This window comes from Mus pahari, chromosome X (genome assembly GCF_900095145.1).
Source record: "Mus pahari chromosome X, PAHARI_EIJ_v1.1, whole genome shotgun sequence".
Classification (NCBI taxonomy): domain Eukaryota; kingdom Metazoa; phylum Chordata; class Mammalia; order Rodentia; family Muridae; genus Mus; species Mus pahari.
In genome coordinates, this window is record NC_034613.1 from 115,986,465 (window position 1) to 115,997,400 (window position 10,936).

At 39.9% G+C, this 10,936-nt stretch overlaps 1 long non-coding RNA gene across 2 annotated transcripts in view; it reads right to left on the reverse strand.

The window, feature by feature from the left end:
• LOC115063146 overlaps positions 1-10,936 on the reverse strand; it is a 33,039-nt gene that overhangs the window by 5,891 nt on the left and 16,212 nt on the right. For both annotated transcript variants that reach the window (XR_003843032.1, XR_003843031.1), the window contains 2 exons: positions 10,532-10,621; positions 9,418-9,598 (listed from right to left, as the gene is read on the reverse strand). This is a non-coding gene — a long non-coding RNA (uncharacterized LOC115063146). The remainder of the gene's footprint in view (positions 1-9,417; positions 9,599-10,531; positions 10,622-10,936) is intronic.

Sequence of the window (10,936 nt, forward strand, 5' to 3'; positions counted from 1 at the left end):
TCCAGTCCTGCATCCTTTGGTGATCAACAGCAGTATGGAAATGTAAGCCAAATAAACCCTTTCCTCCCCAACTTGCTTCTTGGTCATGATGTTGTGCAGGGGGAGACAGAGATAAAGAGACAGAGAAGGGGGAAGACAGAGACAAAGAGACAGAGATACTCACACACAAATGCCATGCTCTTGCATACATACTGAAACACACATACATACATCACACATACCCCCAAAATAAATATTATTTCATCATTTTTCTGAGCATCCACAGGCTGCCAACTTTCTTCTTTCTTTTTCTAGATTTACAAGATTCATTACCTCTAATATCATAGTCAATAGCATTATAGCTTGTGCCAAAATGAAGCTTATCTAATACATATATGGTCTCCTTAAGACATACCACAACTTACTGGCATTAACATTATTGTTAGTGGCACTTTAAACAGTGGAGTCACTAACAAAAGAGGCAAAAAAAGTAACGTTAAAATGACCATGGAAAGGACACTTACAGTGTGATAACAGATATGAGAAAAGCAGTGTGTTCTCTAGTCAACCTTAGCTGGGAACATCTAGTGCCTGGTCCTCTGTGCAGGTCCATGAATTACCATGAAAGTGCTGCAAGTACTAACCACAGAAGTACAGATAAATTTTAGCAAATAGTTCAAGCTATAAATATGAAATTATTAAACAATGAGGATAGCCGGGCGTTGTGGCGCACACCTTTAATCCCAGCACTTGGGAGGCAGAGGCAGGCGGATTTCTGAGTTTGAGGCCAACATGGTCTACAAAGTGAGTTCCAGGACAGCCAGGGCTGTACAGAGAAACCCTGTCTCGAAAAAACAAACAAACAAAAAACCCAATGAGGATCAACTCTCTATATAATATGATATGTACCATTAAAATTATGAGCAAAAATTGCTAATTTTTTCTCTTTTTAATTTTTATAGACAGATCCTTCCTGTGTCTTAGGCTAGTCTGAAACTCACTTTGCAGTTCAGGCTGGCATTTCAATTATCCTGCCTCACCCTCCCTAGTATTGAATTTACAGATCGTAGCATCCACATCATATTTTGTATTTTTAACAAAATTAGTAATACATGTAGGTTCATTGTGCTGGTCTGTGTAATTTTATGTGTGATTACAATTTTCCATAATAGATTTTTTTTAGAGGCTTATTGTTATACTGAGCTGCTTTTCCACTTTTCCTTGACACATTTTTTCCTAATTAGCATATCGGAGTCTGCAGATATCAGTCAAGGCCTTTTTATGTTAGTTATCTACTACAACACAACTTAAAGCGTCTATCATTCTGAAAACCCACAGAGCCCAGACTAGTTCAATTCTGTGGAGGTATGGCTTTATGTACAGAAATGGCTTTAGTAAAAGGGAGTCTAGTTGTTAACCCACAGGTACAGGTACCAATTACTTCCTGGCTTTTAAGCAATCCTTATAAGGAACATGTCAACCATTCTTGGGAAACCAATTAATTCCTACATAACCTTTATATATTCTCTTGACTCTACTACATGGGACATATTTTTAAAGATCCAGTGGAAAGCAAGCATGTCTTGATTTAAAAGCTAAAAGGTCAGCTCCATCACCAGAGTTTGGATCTCATCTTCCCTTCTTAGATATCTCATATGGCATCAGCTATCTCTCCCTCTTTTGCATCTCGATTCTTCTTCCTCCTAGTTTTTCCCTATTTGTATATGCACATTTCCAAGCACATACCATCATTATAGAAAAGTCCTCTATTAATATGTACACATTCCCAATTATTTCTAAAAATTCCCCTCAGGGGCTGGGGAGATGGCTCAGCACTTAAAAACAGACTGCTCTTCCAGAGGATCCAGGTTCTATTCCTAGCACCCACATGATGGCTCACTAATATCTGTAATTAGAGTACCAGAGGACTCAACAACCTCTTTTGGCCTCTACAGGTACCAGACATGCATGTGGTGCCCGAACATATATTTAGGCAAAACACCTGTACACTGAAATAAAAATAAGGATATAAATACATTATTCCAAACTACTACTTAGGAAAAATACTCCCTCAGTTGCATGTGAGCTTCCAGATGCTAACAGGCCATTCCTTTATGTTACAAATTTACTCGGCTTTCTATCTACTAGGCCACTCCATGGTACCCAGCTGGTTGGTAACTTGTCTGGAGGGGCCCGGATGGTCTCTTTCGCATGCCTGTTCAGATCTAGAGATCTGGTCTTAGCCAGGGTGCTCCCTTTACATGTCATCTCAGGTCTCCTTCACTTGTCCTGATTAGCAAGGTAGTCAGACTTCTTATATGGTTGTTCAAGGCACCAAAAGGCCACAGTGAAAGTTGTGAGGGAGCTTATGACCTACTGTTTTTTAAGTGTTTGGGGGGAAACTTCATACAAGAGTATTCTCTCTCTCTTCTCCCTGTTCCCCCTCCCCAAATGCCAGGCTCTCTTTTTAATTATTACAACCTCTGTGAAAGCTCATCCCTAAAGGAAACTGATTCACCCTATTTCATCAGCCATTGTCACTTGTAGCTTGTGATCTAGGAGTGGGACCAGGTGGAATTTCCCCTAGTGACATGTCAACTGTGCTGTCATTATGCTGATCTTGTTTTACTCTGTGTGTACACATGTGTATGGGGCACTATAAAACAACAGATCTCCTGGTCCTGTGGTTCTTACTTCCTACCTCATCTTCTTTGATTTTTCCCTTATTCTTAGGTATAGGGTTCCATTTAAGATCTCTCTGTTGGAGTTGGGCATCCCACAGTCACTTACTCTTTTCCTTCTGACCAGTTGTGGATCTCTATATCTCTATTTTAAACTTTATCTGTTGTAAAAGGAAGCTTCTTTTTGTATGTTTGTTTGTTTATTTATGTGTATGTGTGCACACACACGCCTGTATATACACGGTCTCATTATGTAGCGCTAGTTGGCCTAGAATTCAATAGGTAGGTAGACATGACTGGCGTAATCTAATAGAGATCCACCTGCCTTTGCCTCCCAAGTGCTGGGATTAAAGAAATGCACCACTACACGTGGCTATACCGCTATTTGACAAGGGGTATAAGCTACACTTCCCTGTAAACAAGCAGCATCACTCCCATACATACTATCAGTTAAAACTACTTATAGAACCCACAAATTTGAGAGCAAGGGACCACACAGGGGGATGGCTATTGGGAAGAATGGTTAGCAGGGGCTACATGATGCAGTTTACCATCCCTATAAACTCCATAAGCTATAGCAAAATAGCTGTGCTCCTGGACAGTGCACTCCAACTACAAACGTGAGATGAAGATAAAACTTTTGCTGTTAGATCTGATATGTTCTGTGTACAATGCTTGCTTTTATAGCATTGGGCTCTACTGAACACCAATGGGTTGAACATCTCCTTTACTTCTACATACAACCTTTTCTAATTTCCCTTTTACTTTTATAGCTGCTACTTCACAATTTCCCAGACTGACCTACTTATTCTCTCCCCTCTCTCGCATCAATTCTCTTCTCCCTTGGCACATTCTATCTGGCCATTTCATTCATAGCCACAGCCTCATCTAACACTTCTCTGCTGGGCATTCTTCAATATAGATCACCATTCCAGAGTTCTCTCCAGTTTTCCAAATTCCTGTGCATTTACCTAGATGCCTCACAGATATTTCAAACAGGGCCAAAGCTGAAACATCTTCTTCCTTAAACTTGCTTTTTTTCTTATCTTTCTAATCCTATATTTACCATATGTTGCTGTGCCCAAAGGAGAAGTTTGGGTTTCCTTCTTAACATTTCTTCATATGCTGTGTCACTCATCCCTATTCAAGCTTTTAAATAACTTGTCTATTTACCTCCTCTTTGTATCATAGACCCAGGTCTGGCAGTCTTGCTCTGTTCATCTGACCCTACAGCTGCACAGAAATTACAGTTTACTACAGCTAATTTAACATTGCTTTTAAAAGTTCAGAGATATTAGGGTTGGGGATACTTGATCCTTGGAGGTTTTCATGGAAGAGGTATTAGATTACCTGCTATGGAATTTACCTGTTTACTGTCAATTTGAATTCATGTGAACCCCCAAGTGGACAGTTATCAAGCTTCTCATTTCTCCAAGTATGCCAACTGAAAATATCATCACCTTTACCTTACATGGTTATAAACCCTGTCTGTATCAAGTCACATTAGCTGAATCAAACATGTAGATCCCAGATGTCTTAGTTAGGGTGGCTATTGTTGTGATAAAATACTATGACCAAAAAAGCAAGTGGGGAGAAAAGGGTTTATTTGACTTACATGTACACACTGGCTTACATGCTCATCATTGAAGGAAGTCAGGACAAGAACTCCACAACAGGGCAGGAGCCTGGAGGCAGGAGCTGATGCAGAAACCATGGAAGGGTACTACTTACTGGCTTATTCTCCATGGCTTGCTCAGCCTACTTTCTTATAGAACAAACGACTACCACCCAGGGCTGGGTCCTCCCCCATCGATCACTAATTAAGAAAATGACTTACAGCTGGATCTTATTGAAGCATTTTCTAAATTGAGGCTCCTTCCTCTCTGATGACTCTAGTTTTGGGTCAGGTTGACATCATACCAGTCAGCACACTAGTATACATTTTTACTGTGCCTCCAGAGTATTTGTGCTGTGTGTGCCTCAAGTTATATAACACAGCCTACACAGGTTGTAATTTCCACTCAGTGCTCCTATGAAATTGAACTTTGTTCAGATACAACAACTGTATATTTTGGAGAAAAATATTTAAAATAAAAAAAGTTACATGCAAGTATTGTCAAGTAACCTAAAGCAGTAAGAAACTGACAGAAAAATGGCACTTCAACGAAAAGGTCAGAACTTGACAATGCCCCCTATTTTAAGGCATTTTAGCCACAACATAGCCCCAAGTCACATTCCTCACTTGTGCCTTAAACTGGACCTTACTTACCTGAAGATTGGAGGACAGAGTTCAGGGTTTTCATACAAGCTGAGAAGTGTGGAAGGTAAAATCCCAGGATGGAGGGAGCCTGATAGGGAGGGCCCAGATTCTGCATAGAAACCACCCAGGTTTCTTGCTGATCTCTGAATTATGCACACATAGTAACATCTCTAAATAGCCCAGATAAAGCTAAGTGAACTCATTTGCAGTTTTTTTTTTCACAGAAGTGGAGTGTAGTGTCTAAGTTCAGTCTACTTGACTCCCTACTAAAACATAAACAAATATCAATGCTCTTCCTATGGACATAAGGGTATCCATTTCAAACAGTCTGAGACAGTACCCATGAGAGAAGCCAGAATGATTGGATTTACACAGGAAACTGGAAACTGTGACTAGTACTGAAAAATAAAGGCACTCAAAAAGCCAGATCACAAGATGACCAACAAGCCAGATTAGCAGACAAGAATTTCTAAGCAGCTTTGTAAACAATGCCAAAAGGTATAGAGGGAAATACGCTCATCTGAATAGTAAAAAGTAATCCTGCAACCATATAAAGATGACCAGTCTGAAGACACGGGTAGCTATTTAACTATCTAGAAGAGGACAAAGCAAACCTAGCTGGGCTACAGCAGCCCCTGATGTTGTGGCTCTTGTGGTTGTCAGTTTTCAGGTAGACTAATAGTTTTGCAAAATTGTCTTCTTGCTTCCAGTTACTATTTACTATTATTCTCTGACACATAAATGCTAAACACATCAACACTGATTCCAGAACTGTCCTTTAAAATAGCTCTTTAATCAGAACTTTGTTGATTGCAAGTGACAAAAACACAACTTAAACTCAGGCAAAAGAACCTATTGGATGTCTCATAGGTTATCCATCATAGGTGGATGAGACTCAAGTACAAGCATGACTGGAGATTTGAACACCAATGGGTGCTCCAGTTGCTCAGCCCGAAAATGACATTCTTTTAGACAAGTTTCCTTCCTATGGCTGTAAAAAGGACACCAGAAATTTCCAAACATACACCCCACAGCTGAGCCACACAAAAGTGAGAGAGAGGGGGGAGGGAGATTTTGATTACTTAGGTGCCTAATACAAACTAGAACACACTATTTTTCTCCAATTAAACCCCAGAAAGACAATCAAAAAGAAGACTTCTGACAGTCTGACCTAGATAGCATAGGCATACGTTAAACAACTATGGTTAGGGAGACAAAACACTGTGATTAGAAAACACCACTGGAATTGAATTGCATAGCTATTACAAGAAACAGTGGAACTTTAACTCATTTCCAGTCCAAGCGATAGCTCACGGTGGCAAGGTATGACCCCAAGCCTGACCACTGGACTTCAATCTCCAGGACCCACATGGTGGAAGGAGAGAACACACTGTAATGGTAAAGGGGGAAGAACTGACTTCCACAAGTTGTCCCCTACCTCTACCTATGTACACACAAGTCTAACAGGTTTCCTGTGTTTTCGACTTTAAGTGGTGGCAATTACATGCTCCAGGCAATCAATGTTCTAGGTAATATCAGAGTCCTGAATTACTTTTTTTTTTAAATAGCAGAGACAGCTAGTTATCTCCCATGTTGTTCTCTTTCCCCATGCTACATTTTGATGATTTCAGTGTGAATGTTCACGCTGTAGGTGTTTCTAGTATCCTGAGGACAAATATCACATTTGTAGAGACAATGGGACAGTAAACCCTTAAGAAATGAGAAACAAGGCCTGGAGAGATGGCTCAGTGGTTAAGAGCACTGACTGCTCTTTGAAAAGTTCTGAGTTCAAATCCCAACAGCCACATGGTGGCTCACAACCATCCATAACAAGATCTGATGCCCTCTTCTGGAATGTCTGAAGACAGCTACAGCGTACTTACATATAATAAATAAATAAATAAATAAATAAATAAATCTTAAAAATAAAAAAGAAATGAGAAATAAATTCTCATCCTGTTTGACCCATTGTGATTTGGATATCTGACAACTTATACCTGAGCCTGCTAAATCATAACATTCCTAGTTGCCACAGCTAATCAGACCTAGAAGCATAGCCCGCTAATTTCAGCTTTATGGAGAACTGAGGCAGGAGGATAGCAAGTTGAAGGCCTGCTGAGGCTACAGAACAAATTCAAAGTCAACCTATGATAGTGAGATCTTTTCTAAAAATAAAAGAATAAATAAAACAGCGCTGAAGGTAAGGTCAGTAACAGAGTACTTGTGGAAAGCCTTAGGTTTACACTATTGGAGCAGCTAGCCAAACTGCTACTGTTCTGCTCATCAATGTCTCTAAGTTCCTATTATATCACGCACAAAATGATATTAATGATGCTGATCTCTTAAGTTTGTTGTGAGGATTTGACAAGATAGTTCACATGGTTATTAATAATGCTTACGATATGGCACACTGAGTGTTTGCTATAGCTTTTAGGGCTTGCCAATTTTATCTCCTAAGGATCTTCAAAGTTGGTACCTCTCCCCACAACCTAAGCGTCCCTCCATTTCATTTTGATGATTTCTGTCTTCAGTCCCATTCTTCTTTAGAATCTACTATGCCGCCCTAGCACATAAAACCTTTGTAAAACCTTGCTCTGACCAGGTTATCCCTGACTGAAAAGCACTGATGATTCTCCACTAGATAGTGGAGAAATACAAAACATAGCCAAGAGTCCTTTAACCTGATAGCCAAGCGCTCCTTCTGGATCAGGACCTTCGGGCTCACCTCCTGCCATAACACTGTATATCTCAGCCACAGGGAACTGGTCCTTACCATCACCTTCCTGACTGGAAAGTGTCACATGCTCCTACTTTGTTCTTCCCTGAAGCCTCTCCTTTGGCTGCAATGATCCCATAGTATCTTGCTTTTCCTCCGATTTCTATTACTATTCCTTTTCCACTTTTCTCTTGGGCTTCTCAGTCTGCAATAAGTTGATAAACAAAAGGATTTCTTAAAGTCTCACTTCCTGTTTCACTACATATGCTGTCTGTGAATGATGGAGGGTAATTTTAAGCCCTATCTGTGTCCTTAGAATGCCCCGATTTTCACTCCTGACTTCTCTCTTAAGTTTTGATCTCCCAAATCCTGATAAATATAAATTCCTAGCAGTCATGTCAACTTTAGCATGGTCCAAACTGAACTGATTTTCCCTACCTCAAACCTGCTTCCTAGTCTTGCTTGGATTCTTCAAGGGGTGTCACTATTACCCAAGCCTTCTGAAGCTTTTTATTCTCCACATAGAAAAGGTTCCCAAATTATGCAAATTGCCCTGTCAGTAACTCTCCATTCAGTCTTTTCTTAATATTCACTGCCATGACCCTAGTTCTGGCCTTCAACCTTGCTAGTGTGAAGTCTGCAATAGGCTCCTCCCTGTTTCCAATCTGCCATAGTTCCAAAACAACTAGCAACCTTTATCTACTTCCAGGGAAAACCTTATCACAGCATAGCCATGCTATAAAGATTTAACTGGTTCCCACTCTCAAGTTGAAGAAAAATATGCTGCTTCCTTCTATGTACCAGTAACTGTGCTAGGTATAAGAAGTACAGTGCTGACGATGAACTGCTCCCTGCCTTTGAATGAACTTACCAACAATCTGAGAGGACTCATGCATAAACACACACTCATGACACAAGGCTTGTGATGGATATACTCAGAGAGCATTATAGAAACACAAAACAGAACTCCTTGAGGACAAAGATTATGGCTTCCTAAACAGGAGGACTAACTGATTCAGTAGAATATTTTACTCTACTTTATATGACCGAGCACAGGGGAATGCCAGGGCCAAGAAGTGGGAGTGGGTGGGTAGGGGAGCAGGGGCAGGGGGCGGGTATAGGGAACTTTCGGGACAGCATTTGAAATGTAAATAAAGAAAATATCTAATTAAAAAAGAATATTTTACTCTGCTTTCCTCTACATAAAATGCCTCATGGTTCACACTTCAAGTGAATCCAACATATAAACCTTGTCTGGATCGTGATTTAAACAAAGCAACTGCAAACTTCTTTTAAAAAATGACACAACCAAATAAGTCTGAACACTGGCCAGATATTGGATTATTATTCCGGATTTTAAATTTCCTATCAGTATTGTCATTTTAAGAGTCTGCATCTTCTAGCAGTATGGAAGAAAGTATTCTAAAATGAATGTTACCTTCAAGTTGCCTGAAAATAATACAGGGCTGAGGACCTAGGGTAGTTATATTTGAAATAATACTAGCAATGCCTAGTAAATAATTGCTAAATTAAAGTGACAGACAAAAAAAAACAAATTAATCTTTCAGGGTCTCATATTTTATAGTAATTAAGGTAAGTTATACTACTCTACTTGTAACTAGCGTGTCTGGTGACTCTAAAACAATGTCAGGTTTGCTTTCCTCCTCATCCTTTAAGTCCATTCCTATGGTAGCAAATCCAAGCACCATCAGTGATGCGAGAACTAGAATCCTAACAGCTGAAGAACTAGAAGCACTCTGTGCATCATTTCTCTCTTCTACCTGGTAATGACACAGCAGGTACAGCAGCACATGGCTTCCACAGCAGGTACAGCGGCACATGGCTTCCACAGCAGGTACAGCGGCACATGGCTTCCACAGCAGGTACAACGGTACATGGCTTCCACAGCAGGTACAGCGGCACATGGCTCCCACTTAAGCCTTGGGCAGGAATGGAAGTGTTCTAAAACCAAGGGAATAAAGAGAAATAAAATCAACACTTGATCTTTTGTAGCCTTGACAGAAAACCAGATACAGACATAACCATGGCCTGTAGGCTAGAACGAGGCTGGTTTGCCTGTGCTGCTTAAATCCATATGCAATTTCGCCACCTGGTGGCTACTTAGCATTATTTCATTCAGTGTCTCTACATTGTATTCTGAGAACTCTGGCCATTCTGAGAAAATTCTAGAAGGGCATGAAGCCTCTGAGTGAAATTTTAAATGGGACATTTAAGTTAATCACATTCTTCCTCATATCTTGCAGAGTTTCCTGGGGATCAAAAAAATAATACTTATACTTGAGGGTGGAAACTGTTTATGTATAGGGTTTATGGGATGGCTCAGCTGTACTCCCATGTCCACAGACAAAGAAATTAGCTATTAGGTGCAAAACACAGGTGCAAAACACACGATCTTACTTGGTGCCGATGGTACTCATCCAATTTAGCCTCGGCTAAATTCTCCAGACAAGAAGAAACCATACTGAGCATTTTTTTATTAGTTTAAATCCTAACTACTGCTAAGAAGTTCTGACTCAGCATCCGCACATAACAAGATGATTATTTCATATACAAATTGATTATACCCTAAACAGGATAAAGCCTATGCATAAGTGCTTTCCAAATGGCAGAATAATAACCTTCCCAAAATAGCAATGATTGAGTTGGAGAGATATACTGATAATGACGGACTTTTCTAGCAGGCATTATGGGCTAGCCAATCTCTAACACTGTGAGTGCTAGTGCAGACACACACACACACACACACACACACAGAGAGAGAGAGAGAGAGAGAGAGAGAGAGAGAGAGAGAGAGAGAGACAAATTTACAATAATCTAATAACTAAAAAAGCAATTAAATAATGGTTAAAAACACTGATATTTGTAGCCTTTTACCATTCCTTAGTCCAATATATTCATCCCTTGGTCAATCTCGAAAACCTTACACATTGTGGAAACTACATGTTGACACCACTGGGTATCTACCTAGAAAAGAAGAAAGCACAATTATAAATCTCTGTTAGCTTAGAAACCGACATGAACTTTTACAATAAATGAAACGAGAGACACTGTGTGGCTTATCATCATGAGGTCTATTGGTAGTAGTATTCTATAGCTTTGAGTGCTCGCTAACAAAATAATCCAACAATGTACTAGGAATCTATTCTTGTTAACAGAAATAATGAAGTACCCATAAAAGCTATTGACATATGCAAATCATAAAATAATTTAAAAGTGAACTGAAGTCAAGTATGGTGGTATAATTCTAGCATTGGAGAGGCAGAATCAAGGATACAGTGA